General features: G+C 40.8%; 1 protein-coding gene and 1 long non-coding RNA gene across 5 annotated transcripts in view; one reads left to right on the forward strand and one right to left on the reverse strand.

Moving 5' to 3' along the window:
• Positions 1 to 17,649, reverse strand: part of CTNNA2 (catenin alpha 2) — a 1,365,089-nt gene that overhangs the window by 719,779 nt on the left and 627,661 nt on the right. The gene's annotated exons all lie outside the window — the stretch shown is intronic.
• The window catches only part of LOC139185788 (uncharacterized), a 32,493-nt gene continuing 26,241 nt past the window's right edge, over positions 11,398 to 17,649 (forward strand). Inside the window, exon 1 of the long non-coding RNA XR_011569294.1 lies at positions 11,398 to 11,544. This is a non-coding gene — a long non-coding RNA (uncharacterized lncRNA). The remainder of the gene's footprint in view (positions 11,545 to 17,649) is intronic.

Consider the following 17,649-nt stretch of genomic DNA (forward strand, 5'->3'; position numbering starts at 1 on the left):
ATGTCACAAAATCAAAGTGAGGTAGGCAAAGACAGAGATCATTACATCTACGGTACAGACCCAGATTCTGAGATTCAAATAAGCTAAGTGATTTATGGAAGATCTCATATTCTGTAGCACTATTTCACAATGTAGATAAAATAAATTCCTGGCCTACAGTGACAGGAAGGAATAAAAAGTTAAAACATAACTGATACCCTTTATCAGGAACATCACTTTCAGGGTCCAGTGGAAGGCCAGTGTCTGGGATGAAACTGAACAGAAACAAGAGGTCCCAGGCCTTGAGACAAGGCTGACACCTTGATTCCATCTATACATGCACATTAGAACCACTTGGGAAGATTTAAAAATTTTAGTTCCTGGGTCACACCCAATATAAATTACATGAGAATGTCTGGGGTGGGAGACAGGTCATAATTTTTTTTTAAGGTTTCTCACATTTGATTTGTAGAGGTAAATTAATATGTACAGAGAGACTACTCAGTTTATTGTTTCACTTGTTTATCACATTCACACATTCCTCCATTCATTCAACCAATATTGGTGCACCCTACTAGTATTAATACCTGTGAATGGAAGATACTACTGTAGATGCTGAGGCAATAAAATGGACAGAGACAAGATTTCACTCCCTCACAGTCCACTCTTTTGGAGTTTATATGCTAGTTTACCCACTAGGAAAGCTGGGAATTGGAGGAGAGGCTAACACATGATAGAAACTTGAGAAACTTGAACAGTAAGCCCTAGATTCTCTCCTGGTTGGCCCATAGTCTTACATAATTTTAGAAGTCACCTCTTTTAGGATTAGTGATCATTTTCCTGTAAAAGGAACTCCCCTCATATGAATGAGTTCCATTCCCAGAGCATGTTCGTAAGTCCAATTTGTTTGTGAGTCCAACACAGTTAGTCTAGGTACCCAACTAGTACGATTGGCTATATACTATTGTAATACACACAAATAATACATTAAAAAATACATTTTTAATCTCTGTTAGAGAAATTAAATGGAAGTAGTCTTGTTCAGGCATCAGAAACGAGGAAAGCAGAGCATGCATCTGACCTTGCTTCTGACCTGCCTGGACACTGCCCTGACTGCCTGCTGTGTGTGCAAGCCATGAGGCACCATAGATAAGACAGGGGATGGATCTTGAGATTGTTGAGCCCATGGAGAGGGTCTGGCCAACCATGCCCAGAGTTTAACAACATTCCAAGATTTACAAGACAAAATCAACAGCATTAACATGAAATCAGAGTTGCAATTTGCTCCCAGACTGATAACATCATAGTCTGCAGCTTGAGATTATAAGCGGGAACCCTCAAAGGGCAATTTTGAAGTCTCACCCTTGAGGCAGATGCGCTGCCCAGGACCTTTTCCCAATTGGAACTCCAAATTGCTGCTGTTACACAAACTTCCCCGTGCTGTTTGAGTCTGGATGTTGGTAAAAACCCAGTTTGGTGATGTATCTGTTGTTCTATTTGTCTTTCTTTTTAATGATTGTTTATTGAAAGTAAGTTAGATAATTCTGTATTAAACATTGAAATTGTTTATTTGTGTATGATGAGCAGTTTCTTTTGTTAACAAATCCTTTGAATCTGAGACAAAGTTAAACCTTTCAGCAATACAATCCTATAGTACAGTGCCTTGAAAAGTATAGTAGTACAGTACAACAGCTGGCATACAAGGGCTGGCATCAAGTAAGGAGGCAAAAAGAGGTAGCAACTGGATGAAAGAGTGGAGGTGGGAGATGGTAGAGCTGAAGGATCATCAGCAACAGGAGATAGAGGGCAAGCTGCAATTTCACTCACACCTAACTGATGGAAAGCATGTTCACATCTTTGAAAGTTTGCAACTTGCAGGTTTGTATGTAGGGGACTTACCATAATGATATTTCACTCTGCATGTCAAATTAAGTGAGGGGCTTTCATAGTTTGGAGTTTAATCATAAAGTGCCTTAATTGGTGCACTAGAAAGGCTCCTAAATTGTTCTGTGCAAATTACTTTTAAGGTAACACTGAATACTACTTTCCTATTAACTCAGATTATCATTTATCTTCAATATAAATGAACTTTAATTGGAAGTGGCTCCTAACAAATTTAGCTACAAATGTCTCACTGGGCCCTCTATTAAGCATGAATCAATAGAAAATAAACTAACCAAAAGACAAAAAAAAAATTCCTAGTAAATGCATAAAAGGAGCTATTCTTTCAAGTTAATTTCTACCAAGAGACAGATTTCTTAATTCCCTAATCCCCTAACTCAACCACATGCAAAGATGGGCTTATAAATATAATAAATCTGTACTTACTCCCATTGGTCAGGAAGCAAACTCTCTTTTTAGGACTGATTTGCTCACATAGCTAACAATATTCTCTGAAAGTGCCAATAACTAAATAGATGACCACATACCACATGGAGGACAGTTGCCTTATCCTTGACACTTGACTTTGCTTTCTTCTACTTTCTTACTGGCTCACTTGGCATGCATCAAATATTTCCTCTTCTACAGTCAAGGGGCTCCAGACATGCCCCTCCTCACCTATGAGCAGCCCACCACTCCACAGTGACTCCACAGACAGCACTGTCATTCTGCCTTCACAATTCATCTCTCTGACTAGACTCCAAAGGATAACGAGAAAGCCTTGTCATCTCAAAGCTAAAGCCAGTTCATAGTACTTAATTGTTGACCCTAAAGGGTCAATGAGTAATGATTTATTTAACATTTAATGCAATCGGTGCTCTTTTACAATGTAGACATTTTTCCATGGCCATAAAATACTTACCTGTTCTTTCTTATCCAACAGAAGCTCTTTTCAATTTAAAGAAAAAAAAAAAAAAAAAGGAGGGGAGAAAGGTAAGGAATTGACAATGTACTTGCTATTCTGGAGACTTCTAAATTCTAATATGATTCTGAATTGTTGAGGGGTGCCATCTTGAGTTTTCTCAAATAGAGGCCATCCATTGAAACAAATATGGAGTCTGCAGACACTGATCATCAAGTATGTAGATTAGTCCTTCCCTTTGCTGCTCTCTTTCCTTCTTACATTTCCCTTTTGGCCATTTGATGCTGTTAGAAAGTGGGTACAAAAATTAGATGGAACTCAAACTGAATACTTATTTCCACTCAGCCAAAGCCAAGGAAGCAATTTGGTTGGCAAAGTAGAAAAACTCTAACAATCTTCAATTCTGCAGTACTTCAATGTTTATAAAAATAGCTCATTTAGGAATGGCGTGGATTATCATCTTTGCTTTACAGATAAGAACAGTGAGAAACAGAGGGCTATTTGTTCAATACCATCATGCATCCAGGGAAAGGGAGAGCTAGTAAGTAAATCCAAGTCTCCAAATTGCACATTTTTTATCCTTTGGACCACACCACATTCAGTGAGTTCTACCGAGGCACTCTCTCCTCCTCCACTCCCTCCCTCAAAGATGGATAATGGGAAAACAGCTATGATGTGAGACAGTGGGTGTCCCTAGCTGAGAGCACTTCAGGATGACAGCTTTCACAGTGTCAAGAGCAGCCACCTGATGACTTTATTGCTTGATGTAATGGCTGTGAATGAGCCCTGCTCATTGTTATATCTATTACTGAGAGTAATTAAAGCCAAAGCTCTTTCCCTTTCAATTAGAATGTTGTGCTGGCTTAATTTCAAATGCAAAGAGTCTGGGTACATAAGCAGACCCCAAAAAAGGATAATATGTGATTTCAGGACAGCACCAAATATGCTTTATTCAGAATACATATGGAAGGAAATGCAGACATTAAAAAGAGATGAGAACGAGAAAATGAATCCATTATTTGTTATAAACTGGCCAGAAAACATGCCATTAGTGCCCATCCATTACATACTGCTTATAAAAATTAAATACACAACCCAGATGGTGGGATAGTTGATTGATTTCAATAATTTTTTATCCAGAATGGTTGAGCATAGTATAATACTCCTTTCTAGAAATACTTTGGATGATCCCACACCAGAGTCTCTAGATTCCTCATCATTAACTGCAGCTCTGGCTTATATTCTCAGCATGAAGAGTATGTCCATGTTTGCTGAATAGTTTAATGTCAGTATAAGATAATTCCAAAGCTACTGTCTCATTCAGTGCATCTATTTGCAAAAAAAAAAAAAAGGGCCCTCTGAAGCAAGACAGAGCCTGCAAATTCTTTTTTTTCATCACAGTTGATCCATATTTATAAGACAGAGGGAGAGAGAAGGGGTGGGAGAAGGAAAGCAAGAGAGAGACTGGTCTTGTGTCTTTCTATTGTTTAAATTAGAAACAGCATTGCAGGGCACAGTCTGGTTGTCTGCAAGGTAAGTTGCCTGGCTGACTGGCATGTAGTCTTCTAAAGTGACTTACAGCTTGGTGCTTTCACTATGGTTCAAGGTCTTTGGTGAGGATCAAATGATATATAATGATATATGACAGCACTTTGAAAAACATAGAAAGTTACATAAGCATAAGGCTTTATTATAGAATATATATATGTCTCAAGAGATGAGGAAAGCTTTAAAAAAAAAAAGGAGATCACAGAGTGAAACACTTTTATGAGAGCTCTCCTCTTTCCTCATTCACATCCACCCCTCCAGAATTATGCCCTTTGTCAACTCAAAAAGAAATGACATCTGCCTAGTCTCTTCCTCCTGCAGAGTCTCTTTATACTTTTATTTACACAGTACAGGAATTATTTGGCTTCCTAGGTGGAGCTAGAAGTAAAGTATCCTCCTGTTAATGCAGGAAATATAAGAGATTCAGGTTCAATCCCTGGGTTGAGAAGTTACCCTGGAGTAGGAAATTGTATCCTGCTCCAGTAGTTTTGGCTGGAAAATCCCATGGGCAAGGTAGACTATAGTCCATGAGGCCACAAAGAGTTGAACATGACTGAGCACATGGATACACAGGAACTATTATAGAAATGATCACTAAAATGATTATTGATAAAAAAAATTAGTGCAGTGATTACTCAAAGTCCTTAATCAGTGAGAAATGAACTGTATTTAAAAAAATAATAATACTGCTATATGGTGATTTTGTAGCTATACAACCTGATAAATACTGCTTTCTTTTAAGATAAAAACTTCTAGACTTGATCTCTAACTATAAATCTTAAATCCTAATTGGGCTTTAAGCACACATTTCTGTTTAACAAAGTTTCACATATTTCTTTTAGAAACAAAGAAATTACACTGGACAAGTGCCTAGAAGCCCTCCCAGAGGTAAGCTGTGATCAGATGACTCTCTAGAAAGAGCCAGAAGAAAGAATTCATTTCTAAAGGCAAAATGGAATGCTGGATGGCAGTATCTGGACAACAGCTTGTGAACATAACACAAGAGAAAATGTTTGACTCAACAACCTCATATTCCACTTACAGAGGACCTACTTTGGCTTGGTGGAATGCCTGGATAAGTGGAATGGGGTGGTGGAGGAGAACATGGAAGCATGGCTGTTCCAAGAGCCAAGCAACCAAAACTGCTCCATAGGCAGCACAGTGAAGGCTTGGGATTTACATCTGAAGGGTTGAGGAAGAAATATGGAGAATGTAGGTTAATGTAAATTTAGGACTATGACGGAGAATCAACCAATGGGCACTTGCTAGCTTGAGGATGGCATAAAAATACTTTTAAAAATTGGAAATGCTTAATGTTCAATTAGAAAGTATCCTCATTTCTGCAATATAACTTTTTATTTTTCTCCACTAAATCTTCAGTAAAGAGTGCTATGTTCATGCTTTGACTAGGTTTGGTTGTTAGTGCTTTTGATTGCTCGTTTATGGAAATCATGAAATAGATTAAAATTCAAATCTGGATCTAAATATGCAGGCAGAGATAACCTTGAGAATGTAAACTAACAGGGGATTAGATCTCTTTGAGAGTGTTTTGGACTTTCAATGAGCATGGAACAGGAAGACCATTCAACCCCGTAAGAACAAGAAATCTCCAGTAATCATTTATCTACTTTCATGAGTCGCAGGTAGTCTGTTGAAATTTATGAAATCTTTGTAAGACTTCTGCATCATAAGCTAGGACATGAATCAACAAACTACAATCTGTGGGCCAAATCTGGCCTGTCATCTGATTTTGTAAATAAAGTTTTATTGGAACATAGCTATATTCATTCATTTGCAGATTTACAGCTGCTGCCATAATATGATTGTTGTGCCAGAGGACACACAGTCTACAGTGTTTAAATGCTTACTATCTAGCCCTTTACAAAAATGGTTGTGGACCCCAGGGACAGGAAGCCACTTTGGTGAGAAAATGCCTTTGACAGCTTGAGTCAGTCTCAGGAGAGGGAGCCCCCTTCTACTAAGAAGCAATAAGACCCTGCTCAGTAATACTGGCCTCAAGAATTGGCATAGTGTTTATTCATCTACTCCAAATGAATCATTATCTTTGCAACCCCATGACTGTAGCTCACCAGGCTCCTCTGTCAATGGGACACTCCAGACAAGAATATTGGAGTGGGTTGCCATTCCCTTCTCCAGAAGATCTTCCCAACCCAGGGATCAAACCCAGGTCTCCACATTGCAGGCAGATTCTTTACGATCTGAGCCCCTAGGGAAGCCCATCTTGACAAAAGGCTTTCCAAATAAGAATGCATATGGCAATGGGATGGGATTTGGGCTTTTGAACTGAAAACTGTAATTGCTCAGTTTCTTTGCATCACAACCATTTGCACATTCATCTGCTCATCAAACATGAACAAAGCACCTTCTCTCTGCCTGGCACCAAGTTAAGCAGAGAGCCTAGGGATCAATAAGACATTACCTTCAAAAATCTCACAAAGGGAAGGGACAGGAAATAAACTGTTGGAATACAGTAAAGTATTTACAATCATAGATGCCTGCATAAGACACACCTCCTCTAGACACTTTCTCAGTGTTTGGGTCTTGCTCGAGTTATGGGAAGCAATATGGCTGCTTCAGTTGGACTGAAATACCCTATGATTTGTGGCCAAAACCACGGTCAATCTTATTCAAACATGGGATGTCTGCATAAAGCAGGTAAAGATAATGCTAACCACATCTTCAAATATATGAACATGAAAGCAATGAATGTTTCCTAAAATAAATGTAGGTGCTAAGTATTTTTAGCACCTAATGCAGAGACTGAAGCATAACAGCTAAATCAATATCTGTTGAAGACACAGATGGGGAAAAATGAAAAATGCTGAAGAACTGCACTGCTTACATGGGAATTATGAAGATGAGCACTTGATGGAAACCAACCAGTTGAAACAACAGAGTATCAGAACAGGAGGACTGTGAAGATGGCTTAACTCCTTCACTGGATATGGGAAAGAGGCCTGGGAAGGTGTGGTGATGGCCCCATGTCACCTACCTAGTCACTGGCTGACTTAGGACTAGGATCTAGGTGTTTTGTGGTATAGTAGGGTCTCTTTACAGGACACGAGTAATTTCGGCTGCTTTCAGTGCAACCCTCATATTCAGGTGGTGGAGCCACCACCTTAGAGATGATGAAGGATGTGCAGGCAGCAAGAAAGAAGCTAAGAACGTGGGGATCCTAGCCTCCAACTTCAATAAGGAGTTGAAGTTCTGCCCAGGATATTGTTTGTAAAGGGATAACACACACACACACAGTTTTGAAATTTGTCAATGTACCATGCTATTTTTGGTTGAAAATACATATCTGATTTACTGAGTAATAGCCATGATATGAAGTTTTCTGTAATGCATTAAATTTAGTAAGGATTCAAGGGGGGGGGGCGGTGCACAAAGAGTCAGACACAACTGAGTGACGACAACAACATCTAGATGTTTAATGAGCAGAGATCCTTTGCTCTTGTAGGGTATAGAAATGATTCTGTAAGAGGTATGGTCTTTCTACTTGGGATGGGGAGATTCCCCTTGTGAAAGGAGGAAAATTCTATGCTCTTGATTCAGAATCCTGATTTATAGCAAGAATGACTGTGTTAGCATTCCACTGAAGCCTTTACCCTGATGAAGTCAGTGATTCTGTACTTGACAATCTATACATGGAGAGCCACAATTTTACAGAGATTTGGATGCTCTTCAGTTTCTGTATGAATTTGGGGTAAGAGCAAAGATTCTTGAAACAGTTGCAAAATTTACTCCTATAACCAAAAGGGCATGCTCAAAACAGAGTGGGAAGGATTTTCTTTAGAAGATTGCTTTGTCAGACCATCTTAAACATGAATCACCGTTCTGAAACTTTTGAGAATTGTTGCACTTTTAAAATCACCCAATGTGGTCCTGCCTCCAGGTTAGTTAAAGAGGGTGGTTGCAGAGCAACCTCGAGCTCCGTCTCCTTCTCCTAAGAGGTGTCTTGGGAGGTGCCAGTCAGATGAAAATCAGAAAATCCCAGGGCTTTCTGAGGGCATGTGTGAGAAGGGTGAGAAGAATTTCATTACCTGCTCACATAAATCCCCACAAATAGAAGAGAAGAGGTAGGGAAATATTATTTCTTAAGGTTTGTCAGACACTGTGCAAAGAACATATTATTTATACAATCACACTTAATTCTAACAAAGGTTATTGGAGGCAGGAGGCAGTTCTCTAATTTTTATTGAAATCAGTAGTTAACTTACAATGTTGTGTTATGTTTCAGATATATAGCAAAGTGATTCATTATATATATGCAGTTGCCTGGTTCCTCAGTGGTAAAGAATCTGAAACACAGGAGCTGCAAGAGACTACAGTTTGATCCTTAAGTCAGGAAGATCCACTGGAGAAGGAAATGGCAACCCAATCCAGTATTCTTGCCTGGAAAATTCCATGAACAGAAGAGCCTGGTGGGCTACAGTCCAAGGAGTCACAAAGAGTCAGACACGATTAAACACAACTACAAACACAACAACAAATATATTTACTTCTCAGTTTCTTTTCCATTATAGGTTGTTATAAAATATTGAGTTTAGATCCCTATACTACAGCAGATTCTTATTGGTTATTTATTTCATATATTGTAGTATGTATCTGTTAATCTCAAACTTCTAATTTATCTCTCCTTCACTCTTCTCCTTTTCCCCTCTTAGGAGGCAGTTTTTTTTTTTTTTTTCTTAAACGTTACAATATTGTATTGGTTTTGCCATACATCAACATGAATCCTCCACAGGTATACACGTGCTCCCCATCCTGAACCCTCCCTTCCTCCTCCCTCCCTGTACCATCCCTCTGGGTCATCCCAGTGCACCAGCCCCAAGCATCCATCATCGTGCATTGAACCTGGAGGAGGCAGTTTTTTATAGATGAGGTAGTCTACCTTAATGAGTCTAAGTAATTCACTTAGGTTCACGCAACTTGTAAAGTTGAAAGCCTGCCTCTGAATCAAGGATTGCCTGTTTCTAAAAATCTGTCCTCTGTAATATCTCTTTTATAAAGTACTTCCAACTATTCAATGCAGTAATCGTGACTTAAGAATTTAAAATGCAAATAATCTGCTTAGATGAGAATGTATCTCCTCCCTCATGCATATATGTGAGCAAATGTGCAACACACACACACACACACACACACACACACACACACACACACACACCAGCTGTGTAGAGCCCAGATCCTCATTGGCTATGGTATCTTCAAAATCACTTAGGACTAATGATACTTGTAATCAGGCAGCCTACCCTCACATAATAAACATATACTTATTTTCTAATTTTTTCATTTATAATGTGTATGTGAGCACGTATGTGTGTCTGTCTGTCTGTGGGCGAACACACACGACAACTGCATTTCACAGTTGAGTCTTCAGGCAGCAATATTTTAGCAGAATGAACATCTAATCTTCTCAATGACTTGAGAGCTGTGAAAGACACTGCAGTTAACTCCAACTGTAAAAAAATATATTGGCTTCAGAAGAGGAATGGCATTTGGAAGGCTATGCTTTAAAATGATGTTGCAGGGGGTGGGGGGGAGCAAAATAGAAGGCTGCAGTTCTCAGAGTGGAATCATTACTTCGAGGGCCCAGGTGCAGAGTTGGAGGTGTGAGGAGAAGATCAAGGTCTCCTGTTCATCAGATTTGCAACAAAGCCTACAGGGAAATGAAGCTGCCAGAGGGCCTCGACCATGTTCTGGGTCAAAGCTATGATCACATGATTTTCGTGCCACCTTCTTCCTTCAGCTGTCTAAGCTCAAGCACTGTGCAAAGTGGAAGAAGATGTCTTCCAGCCCACCCAAGATATCTTCTCCTGAGTCATAACTGGTAGACATGGCTTTTGTGTTGTTTTTGAATCAGTTTGAATCAGTTCCCCCTGGCATTTTCCTGTCTTTGAAAGTCTGGGGCATTTTCTGCAAATCTTCCCTACTAACACCTCGTGTGCTGCACAAAGTAGGTGGTCTGTCATTGTTTGATAAATGTGGGACTGATTAAAATATCTACAGGGGCAAGTTACTGAGAGGAAATTCTGCAATAAGCATGATGTGAGTTGGGGATTCCCTGGTGGCTCAGTGGTAACAAACCTGGCTAACAATGCAGAAGAACTGAGTTAGATCCCTGGGTCAGGGAGACCCTCTGGAGGAGAGAATGGCAACCCACTCTAGTATTCTTGTCTGGGAAATCCCATGGACAGAGCAGCCTGGTGGGCTGCAGTCCACAGGGCCTTAAAGAGTCAGACACGACTTAGCAGACAGAGCACAGCACAGCATGATGTGAGCTACAAAGTCTCAAAACAGCCCCAGTGAGGGACATACCACTGTTTCATTCTACAGGTGGTGAAGCTGAGTCGGAATGAGGGTAAGTGGTATGTGCAGAGAGGCACAGTCAGACAGCAGTGAGGGCTGGGACTCACACCCAGGCAGCCACTGCAGCCAACTGAATTCATCAGCTCCAGTGCCCCTTCCAGAAATCTGGGTCCACAGACTCCCCAGCTCCTCCCATGCATGACTACTCATAGGAGAGTTAAGAAGAAAAAGAGAAGCTAATGTACAAGGAATGAAAAAAAAAAGAGCTGCTTCAGTAGCCATCTACCAACACTGCCACCCTCCTCTTAATTAGCAGTGAGTGCCTCAGGAGGAGGTTAGCTTTCCAAAGAGCTGGTTCACAGATAGAGTTAGGGAAACTCATTACTCTTCACCACAGGGGTTCAGCTCTGCCTCCCCAACCCTCCTTAAAATCACAGCAGGGTGACTGAGGGAGAGATAAGGAAACATAAATAACAACTGTGCTTTCTAAACAGTCTGGTCCACACCACCCTTCTTCTCCCAGAGAGGTGTCTGTAAGCTCACAGAAGCCTCCTTTCCACTCCATGAGGTCAAAATAAGTCAGAAGGACGCGAGTTTCCCATCTGTTCCTGGGGTAAAAGGGAAGCAGGAACGTGACACAAAGCTGCGGATCTGGGTGCCAGAGTCCCACAGTTGTAAGTGTCTCTCAGAGTTCCATAGAATTTTAAAGCTCATAAAGCCTTTTTCAAGTGAATGCTCTCATTCCTCTGTTGAACCTTGTATGACAGTGAAGTGGCTGCAAGGCTTTAAGTTTCCGGGCTAAGAACTGGAACAGAGACTGAGAAACATTTCAAGAGTCACCCAGCTACAAGTGATTTCAACCTCTGCCCTGATCTAAGCAGGTAAGTCCTTGCACCATCTTCACCTCCTTCATTATTAATGGGGAGGGTTGGTACACTGGTCCTCCTAGGACTCTTGTTAGTGAAACTCTCTCCCTACTCCTGGTAGAGAATAATATGGACTCCCCACCCCAATCTGATCTCTAAAAAAAAAAAAAAAATCCTTAAAGAAAGCTGATATAGACCAAAGGATATTTACTAGAAAAAGCAGATTTCTCTGTCTCAAAAAACTTTCAAAAGCATCTTCTTAAAGGCTTGTGAGAGGGAGGGAGGTCTTCTTCCCACATCACCACTAAACCACACAGGCAGAGTGGGCAAGAGTGGAGACACACCTCCATGGCCTATTTTTAAGAATACAGAAAAGTCAATCTCCCCTACTAAGTCATTAGATTACTTAGGTTTCCTTTTGGTTTGCTACTAACCAGATTTAAGGAAAATCATGTAAACGTATATCATGGTTCTTCCGATTAGTAAATCATGGGGATATTTATGATCTCCTCCAGTTAGAGTGGTTGATAAAGTCTTGATAGAACTGGAAAAGCATAACACTTGAAAATTGAATTGTAATTAATTTACAATTAGTACAGTCTCTCAGATATGAGAATTTATTATACTAGTTTATATCTTCATCATATCCTTTATCATCTTCACAACTCCTTAGGCTAGATGTAATCATCCCCATTGTACAGAGTAGAAAAGTGAGGCTCAGAGAGGTAAATGACAAGCTCAAATGAGATGTGGAACTGACATATGAATCCAGGATTCATATATCTCTAGCTCTACTGTTTCTAATGGGAATTGATGTGAAAATTCCCACTTTGAGAATTCTAATCTAAGTGCCTGAGATATGAATGGTAATACTGAAACATCACTAGCCCCAAATGCATTAGCAAAGATTCAAGGTGATGTTGAAGACTTAAGTCCCAGAATGGTAGTATTTTATGGACTAGTGAATGGGACAGTAAGAAGGTCTCAACTTTGGGGTCATGCCAAAGGATGAAGGGTGATTTCAATAAGAACAGAGTTGGACAGAATAAGAAGGGCAAAATAACAACTAAAGGAGAGAGGGCAATGAAGGGGAAACAGACATTTCAAATGAATTTATCAAGATGCCCTGAACTTTTGGTGATTCTGGTAACCAGAGGTGTGCCCACAAGGAGAACAGGCATGCTATAAGATGACCAGTTGCCAAGCCACAGAGCCCATATCCAGCCCAGAAACCCCGCTATTAGACATTCCATTCTTGGGATCAGATATTTCAAGAAATAGAAAACTTCACTGGCTGTAGAAAATGCAATTGAACCCCAGACATCATGGCTGAGACAAGTGTGGTCTCTGAGGTCATCATTTCAAGCACTCTTACAAATTAGCTGTGCAGCCCTGTGCCTTCTAATTCATTTCAGTCATGTCAGACTCTTTTTGATGCTATGGACTATAGCCTGCCAGGCTCCTCTGTCCATAGGATTCTCCAGGCAAGAATACTCGAGTGGGTTGTCATGCCCTCCTTCAGGGAATCTTCCCAACCCAGGGATTGAACCCATGTCTCTTAAGTCTCCTGGACTGGCAGACAGGTTCTTTATCACTAGTGCCACCTGGGGATCCCTGGGGAGCCCTAGACATGTTACTTGACCTCTCTGTGTCTCTGTTCCTTCATACATATCTATCTCATTGCTCCGTTGTGAAGATTTTGAAATGATATACATAAAAAACATGTAGCACACCTTAAAGTGAAAGTTTTAGTCACTCAGCCCTGTCTGACTCTTTGTGATCCCATGGACTATAGTCTGCCAGGCTCCTCTGTCCATAGAATTCTCCAGGCAAGAATACTAGAGTGGGTTGTCATTCACTTCTCCAGGGGATCTTCCCGACCCAGGGATCAAACCCAGGTCTCCAGCATTGCAGACACATTCTTTACCATCTGAGCCACTAGAGAAGCCTTAAGAAGAAGGGCTTCCCTGACCAGTGGTGGTGAGGTGGCCAAATCCTAACCTCTAGATCACCAGGGAGTGTCAGTACACCTTAAGCCCTTAACAAATAGTATTATTATTGACAAGTTGGATTTAAAACACTTCTTGCAAATATTCATGTTGCTATGGTCTAAATGCTGTGTCCCCCAAATTTTATGTTTAAAATTCTAACTTCCAAAAATTATAGTTTTAGGAGGTGAGTTTGGGAGGTATTTAAGTCATGAGGGTAGAACCCTCACAAATGGGATTAATGTCATTATAAGAGGCTCCAACAAAGGTCCATCTAGTCAAGGCTATGGTTTTTCCAGTGGTCATGTATGGATGTGAGAGTTGGACTGTGAACAAAGCTGAGCACAGAAGAATTGATGCTTTTGAACTGTGGTGTTGGAGAAGACTCTTGAGAGTCCCTTGAACTGCAAGGAGATCCAACCAGTCCATCCTAAAGGAGATCAGTCCTGGGTGTTCATTGGAAGGACTGATGTTGAAGTTGAAATTTCAATACTTTGGGCACCTCATGCAAAGAGTTGACTCATTGGAAAAGACCCTGATTCTGGGAGGGATTGGGGGCAGGAGGAGAAGGGGATGACAGAGGATGAGATGGCTGGATGGCATCACCGACTCAATGGACATGAGTTTGAGTGAACTCTTGGAGTTGGTGATGGACAGGGAGGCCTGGTGTGCTGTTCATGAGGTTGCAAAGAGTCAGACACGACTGAGTGACTGAACTGAACTGAACTGAAGAGGCTCCAAAGAAATCCCTAGTTATTTCCCCCATGTGAGGAACAGTGAAAAGGTGCCAGCTATGAACCCAGAAGAAGACTTCCTCCAAAAGCCACTACCTTGCTAGCTCCTTGACCTTACTTCCCAGCCTCCAGAACTCTGAGCAATACATTTATGTTATTCTGTTATTCATTCAGTCTATGGTATTTTGTTATAGCAGCATGAATAGACTAAGAAACTTATCTAGAGCTTTGATTCTCAAATTATGTACAAGTGAAACACCCAAGCTATACTGCTAACTTTATGTTTGATCTTCCTCAAAATCATAGCAATTAAATATGACTAGAATCACTTTTTTAGCTCATTTTTTCTTTAAATGTTAACCACCTTCTACATTAAGGCTACTTTATTTAAAAAGTGGTAACAGATGCATAATAGAGAAATATTTGAATTGCATTTGATCATGGAAGCTTGTTCTTTAGTGGACATGAATGGTCATGGGTATAATTTTCTATTGTCCCACATGATGTAACCAGACTTTCACTGTAACACACAATCCTAGTTTAACAGAGTAAAATATAAAAAATAATGTAGTATCTCAAAATCTTATTTCCCTCCAGATGTTCCACCACCTCAACTAGTTTGAAAATCACTGATCTAAATACTGCCTCATTCTTTACCTGTCCTTGCAAAAACGAAAGAAACATATGATAAATTTGAGTTGTTTGAATTATTTCTAAAAACAAAATATGAGCAAATGAATTGAGCATTCAGTTGGCCTAGTAATTAAAAAAATATTTAAACCCATATGTAGAACAACTCTTTTTTTCTCCAAAGCTAGTTTATAGGTAGAGCTTTTGAGTCTTCTCTTTTCCCACCAGCACTCATTGGATGCTGGTGCTGTCTCTACCATCAAATGTTAACATAGAGATTTCTGGGGATTCTCTGATAGCTCAGTTGGTAAAGAATCCACCTGCAATGCAAGAGACCCTGGTTCGATTCCTGGGTTGGGAAGATCCACTGGAGAAGGGGAAAAAAATCTACCCACTCCAGTATTCTGGCCTATAGAACCAGTCCATAGGGTCGCTAAGAGTCAGACAGCACTGAGCAACTTTTACTTTCATTTGGGCTTCCCTTGTGGCTCAGCTGATAAAGAATCCACCTGCAATGTGGGAGACCTGGGTTCAATCCCTAGGTTGGGAAGATCCCCTGGAGAAGGGAAAGGCTACCCACTCCAGTATTCTGGCCTGGAGAATTCCAGGGACTGTATAGTCAATGGAGCTGCAAAGAGTTGGACACGACTGAGTGACTTTTACCCACCCATAGTGATTTCTACCATTGTAGGTAAGTGGAAAACATGCAGCATGGACATCACTAGCTTCCAATACATATTCTTAAGTGTTTTCATCTTAAATATGTCTTTCAAGCTCACTATGACAGATTTCCATGAGGCAAACTCACTTGGAGGAGATGGTGGACTAGGGGGTTTAAAAGGCTTTCCCTTACTCAATGTGGACAGGGTTAAACCTAACTCATTATTTAAATGTGATCCCTCTTCTTGATTGCTGTAGCCCCTACCTGCCCCTCCCATAGGGGGTCTTGCACAATGTACAGCTCACAGCTATAGGTATGCACAACTTTATGCAGTGACCTTAAATGTGATGAGCTTGAGTCTCAAGGTCATCTGAAATCAAGCACCGTCCAGTCTTCCCAGCATTACTTCCAACTGGCACCACTCACACTTACCAGTGAGTCCCTCACCCCTACCCACAGCCTACCCTCCTAAGCAGCACCTTGTAATAAAGAGCAGAAATTCTGGGGTTGGATAACCTGAGTTCACACACTGGTTCTGCTTCTTAGTAACTGTGTGATTCTGAAGAGATTGCCCCACCTCTCTTCTCCTCTCTACAAAATGGTGAGGATGGTAGCCCCTATCAGGAAGATAAAGTGAGAAAATGCAAATAAATATTGATTCATCTGCTTGGCCCATTTTTTTTTTTTTTTTTTTAAAGCTCAGTAGATATTGCTACTGCTAATCTTATCTTTTCCTTTGCCACAACTCTCTGATTTGCTCATGACCATCTATCTTTCCCCAGTGGCTCAGATGGTAAATAATCTGCCTACAGTGTGGGAGACTCAGGTTGAATCCCTGAATTGGGAAGACCCACTGAAGGAAGAGTGCATGGCCACCCACTCCAGTATTCTTGCCTGGAGAATCCCATGGACAGAGGAGCCTGGCAGGCTATAGTTCATGGGGTCGCAAAGAGTTGGACACAACTGAAGTGACTGAGTATGCATGCATCCATCTTTTCAAAATCCATGGGTCCTTTGAGAGCCAGCCCCTTTCTCCACTAACCTACTCTAGGCCAGACTCTTGACTTTCTGGTTACTGATAGCATGTACCCCATACAGTTAGCATTGAATTATGTCCTGTTTTACTATTTCCTAGTGACGAAGTCTGTAAGAAATATTAGTCCTGTGAAATTCTCCTCAAAAAAATTACTACATTCAGCTAAGTCTGGGAGGACTATACATTGTCTCTCTCAACTTGGAAATCACAAAACACTCAAGCACAGTAAAGGCACTGAAAGGTCCTGAGTTTAAAAACAAAATCTTTCTAATATTTTTAATCTCTATTTTCTCATCACTTTAAGAAACTTGGTTTGATGTAAAGTATATTAAGAGTCCAAAGAGTCATGTGTAGCCTGCCAGGCTCCTCTGTCCATGCAATTTTTTAGGCAAGAATACCGGAGTAGTTATCATGCCCTTCTCCAGGGAATCTTCCCACCCAGGGATCAAACCTGGTTTTCCTGCATTGCAGGTGGATTCTTTACCATCTGAGCAACCAGGGAAGCCCAACGTAAAAGTAATGTGCCTCATGTCACACTCTGGAAAGTCCTGCCCTATTGCTGAATCCAGTGGAGCTGCTGGGGTCTTGGAGGTGGAGGGAGGTTTGATGCTCAAGTCTAACACCCACCTCCTTCCCTGGTTTCCCCAAAGCTGCCTTCCAAGGACTTCCATGGCATTCCAGGGACTACTGATCACAGTTAAGAGCCCACCATCACATATTCCCTCATCTGGTCCCCAGAAGGCAGCAGTAATAGTATCAGCTTTATTGTACAGATAAGAAAACGGCGGTGTATAGTGGTCATGGTTGAATGACCACATTGTCAACCAAGCAGTATGGGCAGAATCACTTGCAAATGCAATCCATCTTTCACTGGGCCTAGCAGAATTCTTTGAATATGCAATAAATATACAGAATTCTACCTACTCTACTGAGTGACAAATACATGGCAAAGATGCAAAAAGAAATCACAGCTTTGATTTTTCTCTTTGCTAATAAAAATAGTGTCTTGATTATGGGCATATATTTTCAAGGCACAGGGTCCACTCCTTAGAGTTTGTGCTGGGCCAAACT

This window comes from Bos indicus, chromosome 11 (genome assembly GCF_029378745.1).
Source record: "Bos indicus isolate NIAB-ARS_2022 breed Sahiwal x Tharparkar chromosome 11, NIAB-ARS_B.indTharparkar_mat_pri_1.0, whole genome shotgun sequence".
Lineage (NCBI taxonomy): Eukaryota > Metazoa > Chordata > Mammalia > Artiodactyla > Bovidae > Bos > Bos indicus.